We start from the raw sequence: 18,919 nt of genomic DNA on the forward strand, positions 1-18,919 counted from the left end.
AATGACTTTCTCATACAATATGTATTTTTTCCCTTAATAAGCAGACATTTCACTCGATTTGCTCTAATGGCTTCTGTATTTTAATACCTTGTATATTTATTTAGCTAAAGAGGGTCCAGTGACTGTCTCTTATTCTAAGTAATTTGTACTGGTTTGTGCTTTCAACACTTTAACTTATATGTTCTGTATATTCTGTGAAAAATTTGAATTTCACGGAGATGAAAGGTAAATGAAAGTGAATTTTTAACAGGAGAAAGAATAGTTATCTTAATTGAAGTGCACACATATGGACACACACACACGTATGTCTATGCCCCATATCAGGACACCTGGGAATTTATTTGCTTTTTCTTCTCCTATACAGAATGTATCACAGTGGATGGGAGAGCCTGGAAATGGGATGAAGGGCCCTTCTTAGCTACCAGAGTCATGGGATTACTTCTCATCCTAAATGCCTCAAAAAATATTGCCAAGAAATGAAATGGTAAAATTTCTATAGGAACACAGCTGTCTGTACAGCTAGTGATTTGGGGAAGACATTCTTTAAATGTTTTTTCAGTCCTGGCAAAATCCTGGAGAGAGGTTATTCTTTTAAGTGAAATCTTATGACTTCTTGTATTTCTTCTTCTACTTCTAAGCTGAGATAAGAGGTGGACACAGCTTAAACTGAAATGATTATGTTCTTAAGAAAATAAGTATAAGGATAAATTCTACCTGTATTGTTTGAGACACTGCGGTCTTGTCAAATTATCAGTCGTTCATTCTTTCCCCCTGTTGTCATGTCTAAGTTGTTTTGCTATAGCACAAGATGACAACCTTGGTAGCAGAAACTATTGATGTGCATCTCTTTTATAGGAACTCCACGCAACACAGGAATATACATTTGGTTATGGGGGGAAAAAACCTTGCTTTAATTTGCTAAAACCATGTTTCTTTTAAAGAACAAATATATATATATATAATTGATTATATATGATTATATATCATATATATATGATTATATATGCATAATATATGTGTGCACATATATATGTGTGTACATACATACACAGGCATAAAACCAGAACCATATGTAACCTTAGAAAATTTTCTTACAAACTAAAGTTTACATCTTAAGGAGCAATACTTTGCTCCCTAAAATAATCTACAATCTTGCTTGATATGTTTTTTTTCAGATCTAGATTTTCTCTCCATAGAACTTTTTTCTTCAAATCCAACTTCAAACTTTTATCAGATCTGGTTTATCTCTGCTCACGGTAACATTTTTGAGAACCGTAACTTGGCCTTAGAGTATGACATGAATCAAAATTTTGCCTTTAAATAATCTTAAGTACTATATTATCTAAATAAGTAATTCCTTCTTTCTGAGAACTGACACTACAAATATTTCTTTTAAGCCAGCACTGTAACTTCCACCGAAATTCAGTTATAACAGTAAGAAGCTTGATTTTCTATTTCTCTGTATTCATGACATTTTTATTCAATGTAAATGCATGTGGAATAAGGACCAGATACATGAACTAGTTGACACTTGATTTCTAATTCTTCTCTTTCCCTCATATCTCACCATGTCTCTGGAACATAATATTCAACATAGTTAAGTTTGAACCTCTGCTGTCACGAATAGTTTGCTGCCTAGAAACCAATTCAATTCATCACCCTTGTATTAAGCACCCGTTATGAACCAGTCATTTTACTCGGAATTCAAAGATGAACAGGACATTACCCTTTCCTAATGAAGTTATATCAAACTGGCCTTCTGCCTACAGTTAAAAACTGACCCCAATCCCCCAAACATGTTCTTTTTTTATATTAAGAACTAGATATATTTTATGGGCCCTCAGCCACTGTCTATTCTCAGATTCAAATCTCATTTCTGTTGTCTGAAGCTTGGATGCCTCTCCTTTCTTTCTGAACACCATATAGCCTAGATAGCTACAGACACCATTTTGCCTAAATGAGGTGATCACTTCATTTGAGTCCCAGCAGGCAGGATGCAGGTCTATGATATAATCACATTATCTCATATCAGGCAGGACTATGTTTTCAGAATCCGTGGCCAATATATTTTAAATGTTTTTGTACTTTTTTCTTGACTTGACTTTATTATTATTTGGACTCATTTGTCAGGGTCCATAAAAAAATATTCCCCATTTTTCAAAAGTTTGCCTGATACCACTTCATTTTTATGAAAGACCTACATGCACACCGGTTTTCACTAATGAGAGAAATCCAAAGAGTATTTTTACTTTTACAAGAAGTAAAAGGCAGAAATAGTGACGAGTGTTAGTTTCACAGCAGCGGTTCGGCATGCACCCCACCCAGCCACGAGTGGTACAATAACTTCCTCCCAGGAACTACTTTATATAGGCTGTTTGTGTATCTTGTCATTCCTGCTTTTACTATGTTATTAGTATTACTTTAGCTTTTACGTGTTACTTGGTATGACTTGGTAGATTAATTTTTCATTCTGGGAATGCACACAATTTTTCCCATATAAATTAATGGTGATTATTTCTTCATTTTATGCCATTTCAGCTTAGGAAAGATTTCATAGGGATAGTCTACACACTGCAGCCAGGGAAAGGCGCTTCTACAAGGGAGTGTCTAACTTCAAGAGGTTGCATTCACAAAGACTGTTTAGAATCTAAATGTTTCATTCCAATAAGATTCTCTAATAAAAAATAGTGCAGAAATGACACTGACCATAGGAGGAAGTGTTTCCCAAAGTATGCAAAATAAGACATTCTTAATTAGATAACCATTGTATAACAGAGATAGTGGATGGGGTTTTTGGAATTGAATAAAATGCTGTTATTAGATTGGTTTATTTTCTTAGCACCCATGTGATATTTCACAGGTTATTTAAACTTTTAGAACCTCCCCCAGTTTTGCTAAATGTATTATGTATGAAAAAGTTAGTATATGGAGTAAAGCAAAATATCTTTAGGCTTTACCAGATGAAAACAGTTAAGGTTCAACTTTTTGAAAACTAAAAATTTGGCCATGTTCTTATGATTCACAACCTAACATATAACTATATTTGTATGTCTATCTATATCTATATCTATATCTGGCACTTTGTACACGAAAGTCAATAATGAATTTTCAGCTCTTACTGTTTCTGTGAGAAAGCTGGTATGTTCAGAAAGTCCCCTTCCACCACACCTCCCATCATACCTCTAGAGACTTGAATGTGGAAACAGAGAATCTGCTCTGTCCTCATCATTCCTTTAAAAACATTCTGATTTTCCTAGCATGAGTTTTTGGGTGGTGATTCAAATGTATAGTTTATATAATTATATATCATATAATTATAAATATACAAAAATAATTATAAATAATTTGTATTATTTCCCTGTAGGAGAAAGGCTAAGAGATAAATAAGGGGAAAATAGATGGACACTGGTATGAACTAAATTTAGAAATAGGATATGATTTACGGTGTGCCAAGAATGAGAAAAAGAGGCTGGTATTGGGTGAGGAGAGGTTGGCATTCATTCATTTTGAAGATGCAACCAGTTCAGCAGGCTGGGATGAGTAAAATCTATTGGTTATTTTCACACTTATTTCTTGCTTTCACAACTGCTATGATGGTTGAAAATCTCTCTCTCCATTGGTTCACCCATCAGTGTTTTGCAGTCTAGTAAATTAATGGAAAAACTTTTATTTTTTTTTTCCATTCCTATAACTCATCCTATAACTTAACACCAGGGAAGGCACTGAAGCAACCAAAAGGAAGACAGAAAGGCTATTCTATCAGGGGGAAATACAGATGGACATGGGGCAGTCCATTTGGCGGGGCCTTATATATGTTCATAAACTGTGACTTTTAAATATTCATTTAATGTACATTTGTAGTCTTCCCAAATAGAGTGTCAACAACCTAACATCAGGGACCACATTGTGCATTTTTTCCTCCTCCTTTTCATCCTGCTATTATTTTTCCCATAAATGTAAAACAACTGAGTTAAGTAATAATATACTAACTCTAAAAACCAGTGAAGTTTTTTTACTTTTAAAATATCTGCTTTCAAGCTCTATGATTCTCTAATAGACAGAAAGATCCTACCCCTGTTTTATCTATTTTGATATGTCATTTCCTCTTGCTACAGTGCTTTCAAAGTGGACCACCTACTTAATTTCCTTCTCAGGGTATCTTCTTAAACACTTGAAGACATCTATTAAGCTTGGATAGCTTCCTTTGTTGTGGCTCAATAGCCTGTACTCCTTCATTTTGTTCAGAGAAGTAATTTCCTATCATTTAATCTTTTCAGCTGATTTTCTCTGGATCCCTTCCAGTTTCGCCCATATATTTTTATAAATGGGAAGATTTAAACTTTGCTTCCAAAGATTTCCAGAAAAAAAAAAAACCTGCATAATTAGGTTTCTCTCTATCAAACTTCAACACCTTTCAGAGCTAGTAGAACAATGTCTGTTTATCTGTGCTTGGGTGTGGTACACTTCAGATTTGACCAGGGTATGTCCCTAAGGCTTTTGTAATCAGTGCTGGAGGCTGAAGTCTTCTGCTTTGGGAAAGATTATGGACTTGATTCTGGAGCTTGAACAACCTCTATCAAGGAAAGTGTAGGAAGTTAAAGGTGGACACATATTTTTTTGTGTGTTTGTGACCTTTCTAAGAGAAATTGAGCTTACATTTCACCCCCTTATACATGGGCTAGTCTGTGACTGCCTTGACCAATACAATATGAAAGAAAAAGAAAAATATCAGCTGGCTTCACTTATAGGAGGAATATAGCAGAACCAAATAAGGGATCGGGGAAAAAATAATAACAATTAAAAAAAATCCAAAACAAAATTAACAGGCAACTATAAATCAGAGACATTCTGCAGGGGAGGGGGCAGGAGAGGGATCAAAACAGGAGATGGAAGAGCACAAGGGACTATGGTGATGGGTCTCAGGTGAACTGGTGGTGGGAATTCCACAGACACTACACCTGAGAGGAAAAAGCAAACACTGTACAAGAGCAATGTAAAATATAATATATATATATATATAAAATAAAAAAAATAAAAATGAATATGAAAGAAGTAATACTATGCTAGCTCTAGGCTATCATAGTCAGTTCAGGCTGTTTCACAAAGTACTCTAGAACAGGAGACTTAAACAGCAGACATTCATTTCTCAGAGTTTGGAAATTGAAGAATGAAGTGTTGGAAGATTCAATTTTGGGGGATGACCCTCTTCTTAAATTCTATCTCACTATCCTTTGACTATACCCCACATGGCAGAGAAAGAGACCACACTTTCCCATTTTCTCTTTATTCATGGCCATTAACTCCATCACAATGACCTTCTTTATGCTCTAATCTAACCCCAATTACCTCCTAAAGATCCCAACTCAAAACGCCTTCTCATTGGGTTTTAGGGCTTCAACATATGAATTGGGGGGGAGGGCGCACATATTCAGTCTGAAGGGTAGGTCTAACATTTTAGAGGACTAGTAGTTATAACTTCCATCTTTAGCGACAACATAGATAGGTACAGAGTCCCATCTGAGCCCAGCCTTCTAAAAGCCAGGTTGCCAAGTGGGTAGATAAGTGGATAAAAGCATTCTGGTTCCTCCAGAGTGGTTCAACTACCAGCAATATATCATGGATTTGCCCTGTAAATGCCACAAGGAGCAGAAATGTTGTCTCACCAAGTCCTTTAATATTGTAAGAGATAATAAAGTGTTATAGCAAGTCACTAGTAGTATAATGATTTGTTATATAATAATAGATAACAAGAACAAGAACACAATTACCACTCCACATCACCATCTTTTCTATATGCCCCTCATTATTCCCTTAACCTGTAAGTATCTTTGAGAACTCTGGCTAAAATGGCCGTGGTTGCGGCTATGACCTCTGGGGTTAATATAGAGGGTTTGGTTGTTATCATAGAAACAACACTAAGTTTTTCTCCAAGAAATTGGTTTTCTAGGCTTATTGACTATTGACTACCACACTGAGCTCATCCAGGGACAGTGAGGGAGAGCAAAACATGCATTTTTCCCCCTCTTTATGGCAGTTTCTAGTATTTTCATCTTGGAACTCTGAGCTTCCAATTGAGAAGTATGATCACCCTGCTGCGGAGGCCAAGTGGAGATATAATGGAACTTATCCATCATCACAGGATTAACACAAGCTCTATCTCAATCTTTTCTAAGTCAAAAGGTAAGTGTTGTGTCTCATGTGTTTACAAGGAAGAATGATTCTTGATTTATTTTTGTTACAGGAATAAAGCTATAGTTAAGTAATGAAGAAGGTGATGGAATATGTATAGGAAGGGGCAGAACTGCAGTATATCCCAATACTCCACAGTCTATCCTTATGGGTCATGAATACTAATTTGTAAATTTAAGGGGCCTTGAATAGAAACAGAGATCTACTTATTGAAGATGCTATGGACATGTTATTGTCTTTCCTCATTCTTTTTCTCCTTAGAGCTCCTACTTCACTTACATTTTCTGAAAACATTTGTAAGTCTCAAAGGATGGTATGAACAAGCAGATGACACACTATATTATTTCTAATCAATAAGAGGACTCAGTCCTCCTAAAATGATATACCTCTACTGGATTTGATCTTCACTGGCCTATGTTCTTCATTGTTACTGCATCAGAAGAAAGGCCTTATTTACCATTGGCTCACTTATCTAAGCTCAGGAAATCAAAAAAATTAGTTCCTATGGATCCAACTATTTAAAAAAAATATTTCAGGGTATGTCATTACAGCTATCAACACACTTTCAACAGTATCAGATTATTTTCACATTAATTGCAAAAAACATAGTTCCTTTCTACACTCCTTCCCCATGTCTTAAGGTGTGAAAGTAACAGATGCTTTAAAAAATCACACACACACACACACACACACACACACACACACACACACACACCCACCCCAGAGTGCTGGGAAAGTTGACATGAATTCGTCAGTGTTTTATTTCATACTCTCTTATGCTGACTTCTGGCTACTCAGAGATATTTCTAGTATGATGGGAGTAATAGTACCCTGAATGAGGAACACATTTGAGTCAATCTCTCAGTCAGAGGCACCAAAGTAAGTCAATCAAGAAAGATAAGTCAATATCCTATACCCAGACCTTTAGTTAATGAGTAGATGGCTGGGATTGTGTTTGGGGCCTGGCGATCTGGCAATCACAAAATTCAGCAAGGGCAATTCAGTTGAATCCTTGGTGAGAGAAGCCAGGCAGGGATTGAAAATGAAGCTATTTTTGAGCTTTTCTGAATTAGTGGAAGAGATTTTCATCAATCTTTAAACATTTACATGCAACATGCAGGAGATACACTGAATTATGTGAAACATATTTGGAATGGACATTAATCACTGCATTTCAGGAGTCACAGATGGTTGAGATAGCATGGGATGGCTCTCTGAAGCTTACATGACCTATGTGCATGTATATTAAAATTTGCAAATACTTAAATCTGTGGACTTGAGGAGCCATTAGATTAGTATAAAGAAACATTTAAGTCTAGAGAGAATATAGGAGAGATTCTGAAAAATAAAGTTATAGCTATATTACACATCGACAGTACAGGAAGAACAAATTGGCAGAAGCGTATTCTACATGATGCTAAGGAAGGTCTAACCGAAAGGTCATGCCCTTAATGATGAATTTTTCAAGGTCTCGTATATCCACATGGTTAAGTGTTTTAAAAAATATGCAAAAGAAAGATTACTTTTTGTAGTTCACTGTTTCCACTGTGCCACACTTTCTGTCACATTTACCTTCTGTCAGGTGGTGTGGTCAAAGAAACTTTTGGGATAAGACTAAGGTGAAGGTGAGTTGAGAAACATTTACTTTGGATTTACTGGGATATACTTACATAGTTTTTCAGCCATACCCAAGTTATGTTATTTCTAGTCACCCAAATAGAAATGGCTTCCAGGAAAATGCGCATAGTTCTCCATTCTGTCTGACCCAGTGTTGTGACTCAGATATGCATTATTGGGATATGAATGTGTCCTAGGTGACGTAGCATTGAAGGTTTGTGGATGGGGGAGAAACTTGGTTTGAACTGTATAATACCAGAGCTGTCCTGTGGGAAATTCTTCCATTTATCTGTCATATAACATGGTAATGAGAGGATTTGGCTTCCATCGATGTTGTTGAAAGATAAATTAATTCCAGTCAGAAAGATACATATTTGATAACACAGTGGATGCCATTATAAATGCACCACACATTTTTCCCTGTTTTGATGGGATTTATGTGAAAATAATTTGAATTCCTACTGGTGTGGAGGGGGAGGGGTCAAAACTTGTAGTATTATAACAAACATGGAGTGGTGTTTGGAAAGTTGCATGCTTTATGCATCTAAAGCATTGGATTGTGCCTTACTGTGTTCATTGTGAGGAAGCAAAAAATCATTCCAAGTTTGTAGGAACAAATTCTGACAGATATAGATGAAACAGTTCACAAAATTGTCACACATTCAACAAGACAAAACAAAAAACAAGTAGTCTAGTGAAATTTCACCTAAAACTATTTCATTAATAAATAAAAGTATATGCAGTAATTTAAATATACATCAGCTTAACTCACTATAATGCAGCAGCAATTTGTAATGCATTTGAGTTCTTGATATGCGCTTTCTTCTTTGGAATCACAGACAAAGTTTAACCTGCATCTAAATTCCTGTGTGAACTTGGACAAGTCATAGAACCATTCTGGGTCTCTTTACCCTTAGAAGAGAAAGCATTTTCTTTCCTCATCTGACAGGTTGAATTAAGAAAACTCTGGCAGAATATTTATTTATTTATTTATTTAAATTGTTTTAAGATTTATTTATTTATTTATACAAGCACTGGGTACAGTCAGAAGCGTGGGAGGTGAGAGAATTCACCAGAGCCAGAGCGGGGAGCAGAGCAGGCAGAAGGACCGAAGTACACTGCTGAGGGGAGCAGCGGGCGGCAGGAGAGGTCTGCGCGCCATGTGGGACCCTCCTCCAGTGACCGGGGAGCAGCCGGGGATCGAACGGGTGCTGCAGAGGCTGTGGGCAGCTTCGCAACCCAGCGCTCTACCGCTGCGCCACCGGGGAGGCCCTGGCAGAATATTTATTATACATATTTATACACTGGAAAGTGCTGTCCAGTCTTAGCAGTATCTCTTTAGTAGTGATGGTTTAAAGGGAAAACTGCTTATTTCATTCTATTAACCCCCTGGATTATCCCCATTTCTGGAAAACCTGACAATATTTTGTCTCAACACAAAACAATGCTGCAGATTTATTTCTCAAGAAAAAAAATAAAATTTACTTCAAAATAGCAAAATCATGAAAAGAAAAACCACTTTTGAAATAAAATACATCAAGTTTGAGTGCTTTTCTTTTTCTTTCTTTTTTTTTTTTTTTTTTTTGTGGGACGCTCGCGGGCGGCCCGGGAACAAACCAGCACTGCAGAGGCTGTGGGCAGCCTCGCAGCCCAGTGCTCAAACGCTGCGCCACCAGGGGAGGCCCAAGAGTGCTTTTCTTTTTTTGGGAAAAAAAAAAAAAATCCTTCCTGGGTAATAGCAATTAAGTCTAAGCCCATTCAAAGAGGTTTTATCTATAGAAAAACACTGTCCATTATAAAAAAAACAGTGAGTTTTCAACACAAGATTGAACTCAAATCTATCAGATCTCACCTGTGGATATTATCTTAAAGATATGTGAAAAGCGACAAATGACATTCTAACATGTAAGTATATTAACAGAGAAAAACTGGCTTCTAAAGGCTCTTACCCAGTGGAAATTCCTTAATACATTGATCATGATACAGGTCTAGAAACAGTGTTGTCAGTGCTTTAGTGTTGATCAGAATTAGGGATGTTGGACCACGCTAAGCAATTCCCAGGATATTTCAGAGTAAACCTGAATGTCGATTTGTTAATTCACAATGAGGAACACAAGTGTCAACTTGATAGGAGAGTCACGTCAGCCAGACCAGTACATTCTCTCCCAGTGGAAAATCATCAAAGGAAGTTAATTATAACTAGAAGAGCTGGGTGAGGGAATTAACTGAATGACTCATATATGATAGTTCAAAGCAGCTATGTCTCTTGGTAAGGCCAGTCCTTAGCGGGGTCAGAATGGACTTTGAATATATCTTAGAGAAATCAAAGAAAATTTTCATTGAGTTGTGGCTGTCAAGGACATGGAGAAGTAGCAAACCTCTTACACTGCTGGTGGGAATATAAACTGATCTGGCCACTATATAAAGCTGTGTGGAGGATCTAAATATGGATCTACCATATGATTCAGCAATTCCACTCCTAGGAATCTACTCAAAGGACACAAAAACACTAATTCGAAGGGAAACCTTCACGTCTATATTTATTGCAGCACTGTTTACAATAGCCAAGATAGGGAACCAACCTAAATGCCCACAAAAAGATACATGGATCAAGAAGATGTGGTCCATATACACAATTGAATAGGACACAGTGATCAAAAAGATACACTCATGCCATTTGTGGCAACATCGATGGAGCCAGAGGGGATTATGTTAAACGAAGTAAGTCAGAAGAATATCAGATGGTTTCAATTATATGTGGAACATAGAGAAATTGAACAAAAGATCATGAAAAAGACAAAACTTAAAACTGTCCATAGATCTGAGGCATACAGCAGGGGTGGAGGGGTAATGGGTCAAAACAGGGGAGGGAAGAGCACAAGGGACTGTGGTGATGGATCACGGGTGCTGTGGTGCTGGGAGAACTAAGGGAACTATGCCTGAGGGGAAAAATCAAATGCTATAAAAATGAAAGATGTAATAAAATAAATAAATTTAATTATACAAATAAGTATTGCATGGGAGCATTAAAAAAAACAAAAAGAGTTGTGCCTGGAACAAGAAACTGTTGGGAGTGTACTCTAACATCCCTCAGGAAAAGTGCAGAAAGAAGGCTAACATGCAAATGTTAGAATCACTGTATAATATAAAATACTAGGGCCTCCCTGGTGCCCTAGGGGTTAAGTCTCAGTGCTATCATGGCTGCGGTCTGAGTTAGTTCCCCAGCCAGGGAGCTCATGGCTCTCCTGTCTCACCTGCTTGCTCCCCTTAGCAGTGTATTTCAGTAGATCTGCCTGTTCTGCTCCCCACTCTGTCCTGGTGAAGCCTCTCACAACCCCCCTGCCCCCACACTTTGCCCTAAATCCCACTTCTAGTAAAATAAATAAATTTTTAAAATTACCGAAAAAAAAAGATTTAAAAGATATATAAAACAGTAAAATAATTTAAAACCAAGATTCATATATCAATATTAAATAAACAAAATAAGAATTGAGGAAGGATCAATGTGTAAATTCATAAATTAGAAATTCATGTCATTAAAGGAGTACATTTGTGGATAAACTCATCTTGATAGACTGTATAAATCGAAGTTCTAGGTGTGGGAAGGGACTTAAAAATATGATTATCTTACTTTAATACAGTTCAGCAGAGAGTAAAATTCTCTTGTGTAAGCATTTCTTGTGAATGTCTGAATTTTTTACTCATTTTTTTATTGCAGGAAACCCAATTAAGTCAATATTTTCACTTGTTAACATCTATAATCAAGAGATAGGGAATTATTTAGTGAAAACTACAAATGTGTGAAATCACATTTACATACTTAGCAATTATTTATTGGCCACTTATACTAATATTTATAATCTTGGCAATTTACTCATTCAACTTCCTGCTCTATGTCATAGTGATGATTCTCTGACATAAATAATTTTTGAGATAAGGTCACTAAAAGCCACTCTAAAAAGATTTTTATGGGAGAAATGATATGACAAAAGTTTTGACCAAGATCTTTCTAGTTTATGTCTATATTGGAGGAAAATGTCCTTTACAATAAAAACCTAGGCATAAAGGTTGAGAAAGGAGCTGAAAATGTTATTTAGGTCAGCATTTTTGTCTAGGAAAGCAGTTGCTAAGGGTGTTGTGAGGTCAGCAGATTTAGCATGGAAGAGAATAACAGAACAAAAAGATCACTGATAATGGTTTTAAACTCCACATTACAACTAACTTTAAAAAAAAAAAAACTGCCATGTGCCTTATTTGGGTGTAGTGTTAAAGAAACATACATAAAATTGTTTGAAAAGACTTAAAATAACTCCTCCCTTTTCAAACTCTCTACCTGTCTGAGGCCAGATTTATTCTTAAAGATCAGCTAAAACTCTATATTGTACCAGCATAAATGCAGGAGCAGATATAAATTTCCAGGTGTTTTCTTTTAAGCCAGGAATTACAGATTTTCAAGTATCAAGTGAATGTTAATAAATAATTATTAATTTGGGCCTCCCTGGGGTGGCAAGGGGTTAAGTGTCAGCACTATGAAGCTATCCGCAGCTGCTTCAGCACAAGTTTGAACCCCAGCCAAGGAGCTACCCACATGGCACTGCAGACCTCTCCTGTCTCGTCTGCTGCTCCCCTCAGCAGTGTGTTTCAGTCAGTCTGCCTGTTCTGTTTCCCACTCTGTTTCTGGTGAATCCTCTCACCACCCCACACCTCTGGCCTACATCACAGTTCTTGTATGCAAAAATAAATGAATCTTTAAAAAATGCATATTTTTTAAATTTCTCAGTTTTAATTTCTAACATGGTAATTATAGACAGTTATAATCCATACTAACAAAAGCTCTTCTGGATCCTTAATAATGTTGACCAACAAATTGAGGCTACTAGCGGGGGAGGTTAAATGGGGGTGGGAACAAAGGGGTGAGGGGGAAAAATAGTGTTTGGTAAAGGACTATGGTTGCTTGGAAGGTGGGGATGGGGTGGTAACATATATCTGAGGAGGTGTGAACCTGTTCTCCCAAATCATATATAGTATTGTAAATCAGTCACCACAGTAAGGGAAAAAATAATTTTGACCAAAGAATAGGGGCCACAAGACCAAAGAGTCTGATAATAACTAATAGATGACTCAAATGAGCATGAGAAGTGGGAATTGTTAAATTCTTATTTCTTTTCCTAAAAGGCCCTTATCATGGAAAAACCAAACAGTGACAGGTAGAAAGTAACAATGGAGAGTTGGTTAATCAGGACTGTCTGTGGTCCAGATTTTGATGGAGAGAAATAAAAAAGAGGAATAAGAAGGGCATGTTCTCTGTCTCATTAGGATTTCTGAAAAGAAAGCAAGCTGGGGCTAAACAAACAGAGTAATAATGTTACTATTTCCCTGTGTCCCTTCTGTTCAATAGTCCCAAGAAACCGGGTGCATCTAGAAAGTGAAAGAATCTTTTACAACATTCTATCTTGGACACTGAGAGAGATGAATTTTAAAATGTCACATTAGGTCTGTCTCGAGGTGTCAGGTCCCCCAAAGCCCTGAAGGATTGCCAGGTTATAGAATCAGATATTTAGTAAGTTCTTAATCATGTTCCTCTGGAACATCATGTCTTGGAATTAAGTGCTTAATAAATAGTTGATGAATACTTCAGTTCTGAAGTGAAGAGGTGGTGCCAGCGGAAATTTAAAAGGCAGTATGAATGTAAGAATAAATATTAAATAAATATTAAAAAGAAATGCTAGCGTTTTATGGATAGGACTGCTGAAAATGCTGCTTCCCCACTCAGCTCTCTTTCATCTTCTGCATAAGTCTGTCTGTAGAAATGTCATACAAGCATAAATAAAATGTGTGCCATAGTAATTATGGATTTTCTAGAATCACATTTCAAACAGGAAAATAATCATGTGAAATTAATTACTGATTTTATTAACCCAATATATCCAGAATATTATTACAACATGTAAACAATAGAAAAAATTTAAAATAATTCACATTCTGTTCTTCATAGTAAGTTTTCATTCGACAGCTCCTTAAGGTTGGCTACTATGTTTTTCCAATGACCTCCCACTTTTAAAAACTACTTTATTGAAGCTTAATTAACATTAAAAAAGTTGTACATATTTACTAGCATTCAGATAAATTTTAGGATAAATTTTAAATCTCTTCAAGTATCATGCAGAGCCTTGCATGATCTCATGCTTGTTTACTAATTAGTCTCACTTTCTTTTATTTTTTAAGATTTATTTATACAAGAACCAGGGTACAGGCCAGATATCCGGGAGGGTGAGAGGATTCACCAGAGACAGAGCAGGGAACACAACAGGCAGACTGACTGAAATACACTGCTGAGGGGAGCAGCGGGCGAGACAGGAGAGGCCTGCCACACCATGTGGGTATCTCCGGGGCCAGCTGGGATCAAACCCTCACTACAGAGGCCACGGACAGCTTAGCCTCATTTTCTATCACTGCTCATTCACAGATAAAACAAAAATGTCTTTCAATATACTCTTACCAAAATATATATATATTTAAGATTCATTTATTTATGCATACAAGAACTGGGGTACAGGCCAGAGGTGTAGGGGTGACAGGATTCACCAGAGACAGAATGGAGAGCTGAACAGGCGGATCTTCTGAAATACAGTGCTGAGGGGAGCAGCAGGGAGACAGGAGAGGTCTGCTGTGCTATGTGGGTCACCTCCCTGGCTGGGGATCAAACTCGTGTTACAGAGGCTGCAGACAGCTTCATAGTGCTACATCTCAACCCCTTGTGCCACCAGGGAGGCCCGCTCTTACCAAAATATTTATGAAGAATTTCTACTAACATATCATCCACGTGTCTTTCTTATATTGAGATACATAGATGCATTTAAAGAATTGTAGTATAAAATTGTAAATCCTTAGAAAATTGCCAATGAAAGAACCATACAAGAAGTTCCTATTTACTATATTTATTGATTTTATTATTTTTATCTTTTTAATATTTATTTATTTATTTATACAAGAACTAGGGTTCAGGCCAGATCTGTGGGAGGGTAAGAGGATACACTAGAGACAGAGCGGGGAACAGAACAGGCAGACTGATGAAATACACTGCTGAGGAAGCAGTGGGCGCGACAGGAGAGGTCTGCAGCACCATGTGGGACCCTCGCTGGCTGGCCGGGATCAAACCAGCACTGCAGAGGCTGCGGACAGCTTCACAGTGCTGTGCTCAACCACCTGTGCCACCAGGGGAGGCCCTATTGATTTTATTTTAGAGAAAATATAAGAGGTGCTGCATTTTGTAATGTAGCAATAATAAAGATGGAATCATAAAAGATGTTTGGGTTGGCTTTTGAAGAAAAGAATCAGGAGTCCTGTGGGGTGATTTCTAACACACTCTCCATCCCCAGCATTTAGAATCACTTTTGGTATAGTTCTCTTATATACTTTCAATTCAGTTCATTTGTACACCACAACTATAAATTGAAATGAGGTAGTTTTAAAAATGTACACATAAAGGAAAATGCAAATGATTTGGACTATTTTCATTTTATTAGCATACTCAATATTGTTGGAAGATTTCCATTCAAGAATCTAAAGCTAAAGTAATATGCAAAAGAATATATAATAAGAAGCTAGTTAGTGGGTTGACAAAGTGATTTCCCAAAAGGAACTCTAAGTGTATTTCTTTTTCACCATGGACAAACACACAAATGAAAATAGGAAGTAGTTTGAACTCCTACCCCTACAAAATGGTACTAAGGGCAGTGAATGAATCTGGACAGTATGGGATCTATCCCTTAAACCATCCCTTGAACATGTCCAGAACACCATTAATCATATAACTAGCCAGCAGGACTTTATGTCCTGTGGGAGAATCTAAGAAACACAAACTATCTCTCTACCAAAGCAATTTGAATCAGGGTAACTATCACCAGAAAAGGGCATTAGGATGGGGAGAAGTTCATTTAATATACTCCCCACCCTCAGTATTTGGAGAACAGGAACCACTGAGTCCCATTTATAAAAACTGAGAGTTATTTTAAAATATATGTATGAGGTAACTGATAAAAACTAGTAAAACATGAAATATTAGAACTGTATTTGAATATGGAAATTGAGATTCTCGCAAAATTCTCATTTTGTGAATTATACATACTGACTACATACAACCATGAAGTAAGAGGACAGGGAGTCTATTGCACCTACAAATTCTCTGACAGAAAAATGCACACCATCTTGCATATAGTCTTGTTAAATGGTGTTCTCTCTATGGAAAAGAACTATCAGTTCGCTAGGTATTGGGAGTAGAACATAAGTTAAAAGTAAATAAAAAGTCACACATCAAAGTGGATAGTGAAGGAAAAAAAGACACAACTGGGCCTCCCCTGGTGGCCCAGGTGCTTGAGCGCCTCGCTGTGGGGCTGTCCACAGCCTCTGCAGCGCTGGTTCGATCCTGGCCGGCCAGCGAGGGTCCCACATGGTGCAGCAGACCTCTCCTGTTTCACCTGCTGCTCCCCTCAGCAGTGGATTTCGTCAGTCTGCCTGTTCTGTTCCCCACTCTGTCTCTGGTGAATCCTCTCACCCTCCCATGCATCTGGCCTGTACCTCGGCTCTTGTATAAATAAATAAATCTTTTTTTTTAAAAAAAAAGACACAACTGAAATATAGCTTATTAGCCATTTGGAAATTATTTTGTACAGTCTCCTATGCTGCACTGTATTTTAGTATTTGGGTTTATTTTTCTTGTACGAATTTGGAAACTATTTAACTTTTTTTTTTTTTAAAGATTTATTTATTTATACCAGCACTGGGTACAGTCAGAAGTGCAGGAGGGTGAGAGAATTCACCAGAGCCAGAGTGGGGAGCAGAACAGGCAGACTGATGAAATACACTGCTGAGGGGAGCAGCGGGCACAACAGGAGAGGTCTGTCGCGCCATGTGGGACCCTCACTGGCGGCCGGGGATCGAACCGGCACTGCAGAGACTGCAGATAGCTTCGCAGTCCAGTGCTCAACCGCTGTGCCACCAGGGGAGACCCTATTTAACATTTTTAATGTGAGCTATGACATAAACATAAAAATGGAAGACCAATGACATGGAGGATAATAGCAGCTATGGTCAGCGTGTTGCCTTTATCAATTCTGCACTCATTATTTTGGTTCATGCCAAAGCATCCTTAGAATGCATCAGCAACTCTCCACTGAGGACTTTCTCTCAACTCAAGCATGGGCAGGTCTGAAATGCCAAGGAGTTAATGTTTCTAGATGTAGCCCTCTGCCAATGACAATCGGGACTTAAAGGGTAAACACCACAGCCACCTACTCCACAAATCAGCTTGGTGTCTTTCACACTGGCAAACATGTTACCATGTTGCAAAGTTAACACTCAATATTGTGGACTATTAAAAAAGAAAAAAAGAAAATGTCCGTAAAGAGGTGCATATCATATTGAAAAGCTGTTTATATGGCTATAAACGTAGAACCTATGTTTCTTGGACTGGGAGACCTTTAATTTTAAGAAGATGAGGAAGAGAAAATAAGGTAAATGCATATCAAGAAATGGTTTTGAGAATAAATGTAGTAAGCACTAGCAATATAGGCATAACCATGGATATGATAAAATGCGTATTATTTTAAATTAATTCAATGTATTTGGTACATGCCATATTTAATCAGCTTAATAACATTTTAGTTGGACTTCTGATAGATTTTCCTGAAAATTTTGTAAACTGTGAGGAAAAATGAATGATTAATTTACTAAACACAGAAAGGAAACGACCAGGTCCCTATGTCTGGAATAATTTTATCTGAATTTTATCTCCTCATGATTTGCATATTAACAAAGCAACAGAGGGAAGAAGATTGATTTTGTATGTTTTCCAAAAAATTAAACTTGGCCCTAGGTGATGTTGGACTTGGGAGAAATAGAAGTATTTTAATCAAGATGTCACATAATAAAAGAATAAAACACTTGTATTCCTTCAAAAGACAATTTTTATTCATTTCTCTCTTTCAATCAAATTGAACCTGCAGAGTACATGAGGACCATGTTAAGCAGCTATTCCCAACTGATGACATTATCATATTCTATCACTACTAATATTCCCTTAATATTTATATTTCATCTCTTAACTTTCCAGACTGAATCAATGCATAAATAGGTATGAATCTTATGGAAATGAGCAGCACTTTCCATGAAAGTAAATATTAGGTAAACTAATCAAAACAATAACTGCTTCTAAGGTAGCAGTAGAAAACAAATCCTAAACCATTACTAGAATCTAAGAAAAAATATAGTGGTTTTCTTTCTTCAAAGTAGTGGAAACTCTAATGTCCATTAGCAAAATTTTATTAAAATGAAATTAGAGAGCTACAACTTTAGCCACAAATTTTGAAAATGCATTGTATTCAGATCACAGAGTTTAATAAAACATTGCGTAGGAATCCTTACCAGCTGATGGCATGGGGAGGGCTCACTTTAATGGCAAGAAGAATTAAAGATATTTATAGCTAAAGAAACAAAAAAGCTGAACACCATCCCCAAAAGATTTTTGGACGATATGATGTACACATGCAAAGCAGTGTGAACAATTTGATAATACATAACAAATGCACTCATTTTAACACTTAGCTATGGGGGGTGTTTTTAGGGGGAGAAAGGATTGATTTCTTCTTGGAAAGACATCCCTCCAGTATGAAGACAAATTATTGGTTCATCCCACTATGATTAAAAATTGCCTCAAATAATATTAGGGCAAAATAGTTTTGTTACTTAATTTTAGAGAATATTTTACAATTGCCTAGATTAAAATGATATCATTAGTCATTGATTATTTTCCCTTTTTAGGCAGCAAACTTCATTGCTAATAAAGCTTATTTTCTCTCAGATTTTCTATTACATTGAGTTTAAAATAGTCCTACAGAGTATAATTCAGATTATAAAGTTAGGTCAATATAACTCCTTCAATAATCAACTTAGAGATGGCTATTAAATGCATCATATGCATACATAATTTGATATGTTACATTATATCTTATTAAATATTTCATCAGATAAACATACCTGCCAACTAAAGTTTGTTTATTATAAATACTGATATTTGATACAGAATTAAAACTACAGATATTGGTATGGTATGTGA

Source organism: Talpa europaea (genome assembly GCF_964194135.1).
Source record: "Talpa europaea genome assembly, chromosome: X".
In the NCBI taxonomy this organism is placed as follows: Eukaryota; Metazoa; Chordata; class Mammalia; order Eulipotyphla; family Talpidae; genus Talpa; species Talpa europaea.